Here is a 7,823-nt window from a genome sequence, read left to right on the forward strand (position 1 = left end):
GATGTCAAAAATCCCATCAGTTCCATCTCAATATAGCATGCAAATAAGTTGATCTAATGACAGATAAGCTTTGAAACCTTGCAAACCTGTATATGCCGTCTTTGATTACACACACACACGTCATGTTTGCTATCCTTGTGGGGACTCGCCATAGGCATAATGCTTTTTCTACTGTACAGACCGTTTATTCTATTGCCCTACACCTAAGCCTACCCCTTACAGGAAACTTTCTGCATTTTTAGATTTTCAAAAAACTTCATTCTGTGTGATTTATTAGCTTGTTTACCCGTGGGGACCTCAATTTAGGTCCCCACCGTGACACGAGTCCCCATGAGTTTGTGTGTATTCAGGTTTAAGTCCCCACCTGAATAGAAAAACAGGTACACACACACACACACACATACACACATACACACACATACACATATATATATACATTCATATATATATATATATATATATATATATATATATATATATATATATATATATATATATAAACTCTTAGCACACAATAGGCCTATGTAAAAACTTTGGGACTGTTTAACAAAACTACATACAGTTGCTTTAATAACACATTTGCAACTTCACCATTCTCTGATTTTATGATCACATGACATGGAGGTAAACAAATTCTTAACTTTAAGCTTTACATTCACATGTTACAATTTGATTATTTGATTCACATTTACTCCAAAATCCACCATAACCGCTCTGAGAGCCCTGGAACAAACCAAGGGCCTCGTTCAAGAAGCTCAAGCAGCTTAAATCCAATTGCACATAAATTACTTTATGCAAATCATAGTTTTACAAATGATTTACACGCTAATTCTGCTGGTGTCTAATGAATGAGGTCCCGTGTGTGAAAACACCCTACAAGACTGAACTTTCTCTGCAATCATTTATTGTCTGTTTATTCAAAGTGCTGCATCTGCACACGCGCTATCAATTCATCAGGACGCGGGAAGACATGCGGTTGGCTTTTAAATGAATGCAACAAAGATACAGATGTCTCTCTCTCCCTTCTGTTCTTCCGTCTTCATCTCTCTCTCTCTCTGATTAGCAGGGGCTGAAGGCTACGTCTGACTTTTCCTCCCACTGATGGTCTTTGAGTTTGACGCTTTGCATGTTAAACGCTGTTTCTTTTAAAAGCAGTCTCTATTAAGACATTTGAAACTTCATATTCTAGCTGTGTCGCCGCGCACAGACAGATATTCACTCTCAAAGCAAACTTTGGGACGGACACTATGCGAATGAACTTTCAGAATCCATCCGCAGACCTTCAGTGGCAAACAAATAAGCCTCGCCGCCACCGCTGTTGAGCAGCGCGCACATCAAATGCACGGCGCGTCTCGAGCCTGACAACATTCAGATTTATGAGCATTAGAGGCTTTGGTTGGCATGCATAAGTCATGAGCGCGGGCATATTTAGAGGAGTTAGCGGTAATTCACTGATATGTCAAAGGTTTTGAGAGACAATAGCTTTACAAAGAGCTACGGTGAACGCCGGTAGATAACGGTCTGCTGTATGACAAGAGCTGCGTCGGGCCCGTGTGTGTGTTCGGATATCGGCGTGGAAAAGAGCAGCAGTTCTCGGCTCATTCTGTCAGACGGCTGCCTCTGGGTTTTTTGACAAGGACGGGCAGCGCTAACCTTTCTACCAATTGCAACCTGACAGTTGATCATTCACATGCAAAACGGAGGCATTCACGGTGCGAGTCCTTCATTACACGGAGGCGCGCACCGTTTCCCAGAAGCCCCGCCGTCACACACGTCCCCTTCTTTTGGAGAGGGGCCACCTTTCAAAGGACTGATAAACACTACTGTGTCATCTTTGAGATTTTCCTGAGAGCAGATGCTTTTGTGATCGTGATGAAGCTGGGAACTTGGTGACTGGGAGTTTTTCTATTGAAATCTTTTCATTTTGACTGTGATTATTGCTCTTATTCTTGGAAAGGAAGGTCATGTCAACATGCCATGTCTTTCTGTAGTAACTCAATTTTATCCTGCATAACTTAATAATTAAAGGCTTTTGAAGTAGTGATACTTTAGCTCTCTGTAGCCTACCTGTAGGCTGCATTTAAATGGCAGCACAGGAGTACTTATAACAATTAGCCTTTTAAGATGTCATCTTTTGGCTAAATTGTATTTGTGTGTGTGTATTTACACATGTTGGTTTTATGGTTTACGGGGACTCTCCATAGGCGTAATGGTTTTTGTACCATACAAACTGTAATTATAAACCCCTCACAGGAAACTTGGTACATATTAAATTAAGGGGACACCAAGTATCCTCATAAATCACCTTCACGTTGTAATACCTACCTATGTCATACCCATGTCATTATACAAATTTGTGTCCTCATAAACCACATAAACATGCACAATATAATTAATGTAAAATTGGATAACATTTTAAATTTGCCTTTTTAAAATTTTATTTTAATTTAAGTTTTAGTAGTTTCATTATGAGCATGCTGTTTTATTAGGCTTATATTTATTTTACTATTATTTTTGTATTTTTATATTGCTTTTTGTTTAATTTTAGATTTAGTTTTAGCTTTTTAGTAACAATTTTAGTTAAACTTAAAACTTAAACTTTTAGTCATTTTCTAAGGCAACATTATTGAAATGTCAATTTTTTTCATCCAATATTTATATCTTAGGCTTTATTTCATTTACTTTGTCACACACACACACACACACACACACACACACACGTAACTACGTATATACATATATACATGTGTGTATACTTTAGCTTTTTTTATATTTTTAGTTTTCATTTCAATTTTATTGTTGTAGTAATTTTATATAGTTAAAGTTTTAGTAGTATTATTTGTTTTGGGTTTTTTTTTTTTTAGATATTTTGTATTGCTTTATTTTTTCAGTTTTTTTTAGTAAAAACAAAAAAAAAAAAAATAGTTTAACATTATTTTAGTTGTTTTTTTTCACCAAGTATTTTATATAGTATTTTATTATTTTATATATAGGCCTATATACAGTATATACTGCATATGTGTATAAACAAACTAAAACCCTTGATTAAAAATAACAAATATATTTATATTTTTATATTTTTATATATATTTTTACTATATTTTATCCTATTTATATTTTTATATTTTATTAATTTGATAAATGTTTATGTATTTTAGAGTATCACATTATTATGTGCTAATATCAGAAACACTACTGTGTGTTTAATCACAGGCTTCCTAAGTGGCTTTCTAACTGCAATTCTGTAAGGATGCTGTCTTGGGAAGGTATCTGCCTTTATAGACAGCAAGGCAGCTATGTTTTGGATTAGACATGCCTGTACATACCCTTGTACGTACCCTTACTGTATTAAAATTAAAAATTAAAATTAAAATTTTCAATAAGCTACGAAATCTCCAACATAGTCACCAGATGAATAAAGATTCTGGACGTACTGTACAGTGCTCGCTGGCTTTGTGAATATATTGTGTAACCGAGATGCTCAAAGAAATAGGCTAACCAATGCTGATGCACCAATAAAAGTGACTGACAGCTATAGTATCTTAGACTACCAATCATTTAAATCAGGGGGCTGGAACAAAACACAGAGGTGAAGATGTATGAGATGCTTTAGTTACTGACAGATGATAAAATGCAGTTTAAATGACAAGTTACCCACAGCACATAAATCATCTGATATACTGATCTGATCCGCTGAGAAAGATTCCACCAAAGAGACGAGAGGTGTGAAAATACGGCATGCCACTGTTTAATTCAACAGGAATCAAAATCTACCCTATTTACCTTAATAATACACAATCCTGGTCTTATTGTGCATGTTATTCCAAGCCAAACATGTACATTTATCATAGCAACTTTATTTGTTTGCTATTAGTAACTTTCAGGAGCTGTTAGACGTTATTAATCATGTGTTGTATGTTCCTCTGTTCTCTGCAGATTGATTGCTCACGCTAAGTGTGTTCATTCTATATTCAGGTGTGTTTGTTCTGGAGTGACAGAGTTCTATATCTGGAGAGAATATTCTATATCGCCGTGGAGCCGCAGGTCAGTCTCCATGACTACAGCTGTGTGGGCTGATCCTGATTTATATCAGAGGTAAATTTAGGATTAGCTCTCAGCAAACGGCAACACAGTGATAGCAGCAGTCGCTCTCTTCTGCTGTTTGTGCCTTTCTGTCTATCAACCCATTCTGCCTTCCTTTACAACAGTATTAACATAAAACACCATGGAAAAGCATGCTGATTTTTTTATTTTTTTGATGATAGCATGGTGAAAGAAATGAATATGTTTATTCAGCAAGGATGTATTAAATTGATCAAAAGTGGCAGTAAAAACATTCTGTTATGAATAAATGCTCTTCTTTTGACCTTTCTATTCATCAACGAACCCTGAAAAAATGAGATGTATCACATTTTCCACAAAAATATGAAGCAGCACGCCTTTTTTTAACATTGATAATCATAAGAAATGTTTCTTGAGCTGCAAATCAGCATGTTAGTATGATTTCTGAAGGATCATGTGACACGGAGGACTAGAGTAATGATGCTGAAAATTCAGCTTTTCATCACAGGAATAAATTACTTTTTAAAATATATCACAATAGTTTAAATTGAAATAGTATTTATTTAACATTATTACTGTTTTTACTGTATTTCTGATCAAATGAATGCAGCATTTGTGAGCATGAAAGACTTTTTTCAAAAACATTTTTAAAAAGGATACCAATCCCAAATTTGTGAATAGTAGCCTATGACGATAATTATACCTTTTTAACGATAATTATAATTTTAGAATTTTTGCATTTTCTAATAAGTGGTTCTTGACCATACAGAAGTTGCTGCCATAATGCGAAACAATCTGTGAATTTATTTATTTAGTTACTTTATTTTGTGATTTTATTTTACACTGAAAAATAATTCTAGAAATCTAAATTAAATAAAAAATATTATTTATACAAACACTAAATACATTATTTAATATTCATTAAAATAATTTTTATGGATTAAATCAGGTAAAAATTGTTCCTGCTTTTTACACTGAACCTCTCCACAACAGTTCACACAATTTAAGGTAGCGGGTTCACACTGAAGTTTAATACTTGGTGTTTAGGGTTTGTTCAAATCTATGAGCAATACAAATAGTGATAATTGACTTAGTAAGCATGTTTCGCTTAGCTAGACATGTTTCTCTTTTCGTTTAAAAATGACTGTGGATGGACATTCACATCATTTTCATTGTGGTTGCTCGGACACGATCAAACGAGCTTAGCTGTTAATGAAAGGCTCGCTGACGGCTCTGTTCTGTAAAGGACGAGATAACGCTGGTACAGTGTGTGTGTGTGTGTGTGAAATGAGCAGCAGTAATTGAATGAGTTCTCTTTCTCACAGAGGATCATGATAACCTCTTTCTGTCCCTGCAGATCCTACTGAAGCGAGGTCTCTCTCATCACCCCTAAATTACAGCCGACAGAATGAGCGTTCTGTCATTATGACTCCGGCTGACTTCATTGCCAAGGATTAAGGGTCACTTGTGCCAAAGATTGTCTGATAAAACAATAGTCCAGACTTTTGACTGTCAGCATAAAGACTTACCAACCGTGCAACAAATTCTGCACAGGAACTCCCCATTTAGACAGGAAGAGACCGTTTGAGCATCATGACAGCCACCAGTTGGTTTTGTTTTTATTGGCCATTTTGTTGTTGTTTTGGACCCCACTGGCTTTCATTCTATTTAAAAAATGGTTTAAACATTTAAAATATCTTCTTTTGTTTTGTACACTGAAAAAAAATGATTAACTGAATTTACTTTTTTTTTTAAGGTAAGTGGTTGCAATCAATTTATTTTAGCTACATTTAAATAAACAAATTTAGCTGACTAACTTTCAACATATTTCTTTTAATTAAATGTAGCTAAAATAAATTGTTTGCGACCACTTACCTTAAAAATATTTTTAAAGTGCTGTTGTGAACTAAAACTATTAAAAACAGCTTTTGTTAATTTGGAGTCAGTTGTATTTGGAGTTACACTTTCCCTTGAAATTCAGCTGTGTTGTTGTTAACTTAAATGATTACAAATATTTTTTTTGTAAACTGATATGTAAATTGGAAATAGTTTTCATTAATTGAAATGCAAAAATATATTGATTTAAAATGTAATTCAGCTGTGTTGTTCTACTATTCAAATGGTTTTGTTAATTAAAATGCAAAATATAATGAAAAGTATTTGTCATTAATTGAAACACACACACAAAAATAATTTAAATTGTTTTTGGAGTCACATTTTGTCCTATTGGATTCAGTGGTGTTGTCAAATAAAATGTTTTCATTAAATGAAATCAAGCTGAAATAAAAAATGTAATTATATAAACAAATTTAGAAATGATACTAACTTAACTGAAAACTAAATAGAAATATAAAAACGAATTTTAAAATCATCAGGTACACCACTGAATTACCATTGTATATGAAATGTGCTATCTAAATATTGCGCTGAAAAAAATAATATTAAAATTAAAAAAGAAAATCGGATTCAAATTAAAACAGAGACTATAATAGCATGTAAATGATACTAATATAAAACTGCTGGATTCATTCAAACAGGTTGCATTCATGTGTTCATGCATGAAATGTATGGGTTTATTTCTATAAGTCATGTATTTTCTGTTGTGTGGCTGATGGTGCAACTCTAATGTGTGTTGTTCTGATCCTGGTCCTGTCTGGAAGGGTGAAGCCCCTCAAAGTAAGATCTTCAAACTGCCGGTGGGCCGCTGGAATGAACTCTCCTGCAGAGGTACAGTACCTCCGAGCACTTAACTCATGCTGTTTGTTCTCTTATGCACTTTCAGTTTGTTTTTCTGTGAGGTGAGAGGAAACAGAGACGTACACAAAGAGATCCGTTCACATTTTTCTCACGGAGAGATTATTTTAAAGATAGCTGCTCTTTAAAGAGGCATGAACTAAAATCGAACTCAATTTATTTTCTCAGTAAATGGACTTGCAGTGCAAGATTCTTGTTATTCTTTGCCTTTAGAATATTTTCAGCAAAATGTAGTAAAAACCTTCTCCACCTTTCAAACTTTTCTTTTTGCTACAGGCCACATTGGCAAGGGGGAAAAAAATAATAATATCTGACTTTTTTATTTTTTTTTACCCTTGGTTAATTAATAATATTTATTTTATATTTGTTAAATAATTGTTAAAAGTGTAAAATTATTTAAATAAAGAAGGGTGAAATAAATATTTCCCAACTGTTTTACCTGGAAAAACACACTTAAAAAAAAAAAAAAAAGAAAAAAAAAAAAGAGATTAAAGTGCCATTTCTTGTTTTATTTTTTGTATTTAAAATAATGTACCATATTTATCATTTTAAGCTCTTGTTCTTTGTACATAACTATGCTAATTTAATTAAGCAAACTGTGCAATATGTTTAATATCTCAGTATTTCCTTGGATATGCAGGTAACATCACAGTCTAAGATAATAACATTTTAAACATTTTTAAACCTTGATTATTTATTATTTTATGTTATATTATTATATTAATTATTATTATTTATTATTATTAAATTCACAATGAATTATCAGTTAATGGTGAAAGAAAATTGTTTAAGTAATTAAGAGTGAAGTAAATATGCTCCACTCTTTTACTTGGAAATACACAATTTCACAATGAGTTGAGGCCATTTCTTGTTTCATTTAAAGTATTCAAAATAATTTAACACATTTCTCCTCTGTACATAAATGTGTTCATTTAATAAAGTAAATTGTGCCATATTGTCAATATCTCTCCAGATTTTCCTGGACATGCATATATATAAAAATGAAA

At 33.1% G+C, this 7,823-nt stretch overlaps 1 long non-coding RNA gene across 1 annotated transcript; it reads left to right on the forward strand.

Moving 5' to 3' along the window:
* Nucleotides 1-1,127: 1,127 nt before the first annotated feature.
* LOC131553785 (uncharacterized) lies at nucleotides 1,128-5,854 on the forward strand. Its single transcript, XR_009274264.1, has 3 exons — nucleotides 1,128-1,889; nucleotides 3,976-4,095; nucleotides 5,420-5,854. It is a non-coding gene; the product is annotated as an uncharacterized LOC131553785 (long non-coding RNA).
* Nucleotides 5,855-7,823: the final 1,969 nt, after the last annotated feature.

The sequence above is a fragment of the Onychostoma macrolepis genome, chromosome 14 (assembly GCF_012432095.1).
Source record: "Onychostoma macrolepis isolate SWU-2019 chromosome 14, ASM1243209v1, whole genome shotgun sequence".
Classification (NCBI taxonomy): Eukaryota; Metazoa; Chordata; class Actinopteri; order Cypriniformes; family Cyprinidae; genus Onychostoma; species Onychostoma macrolepis.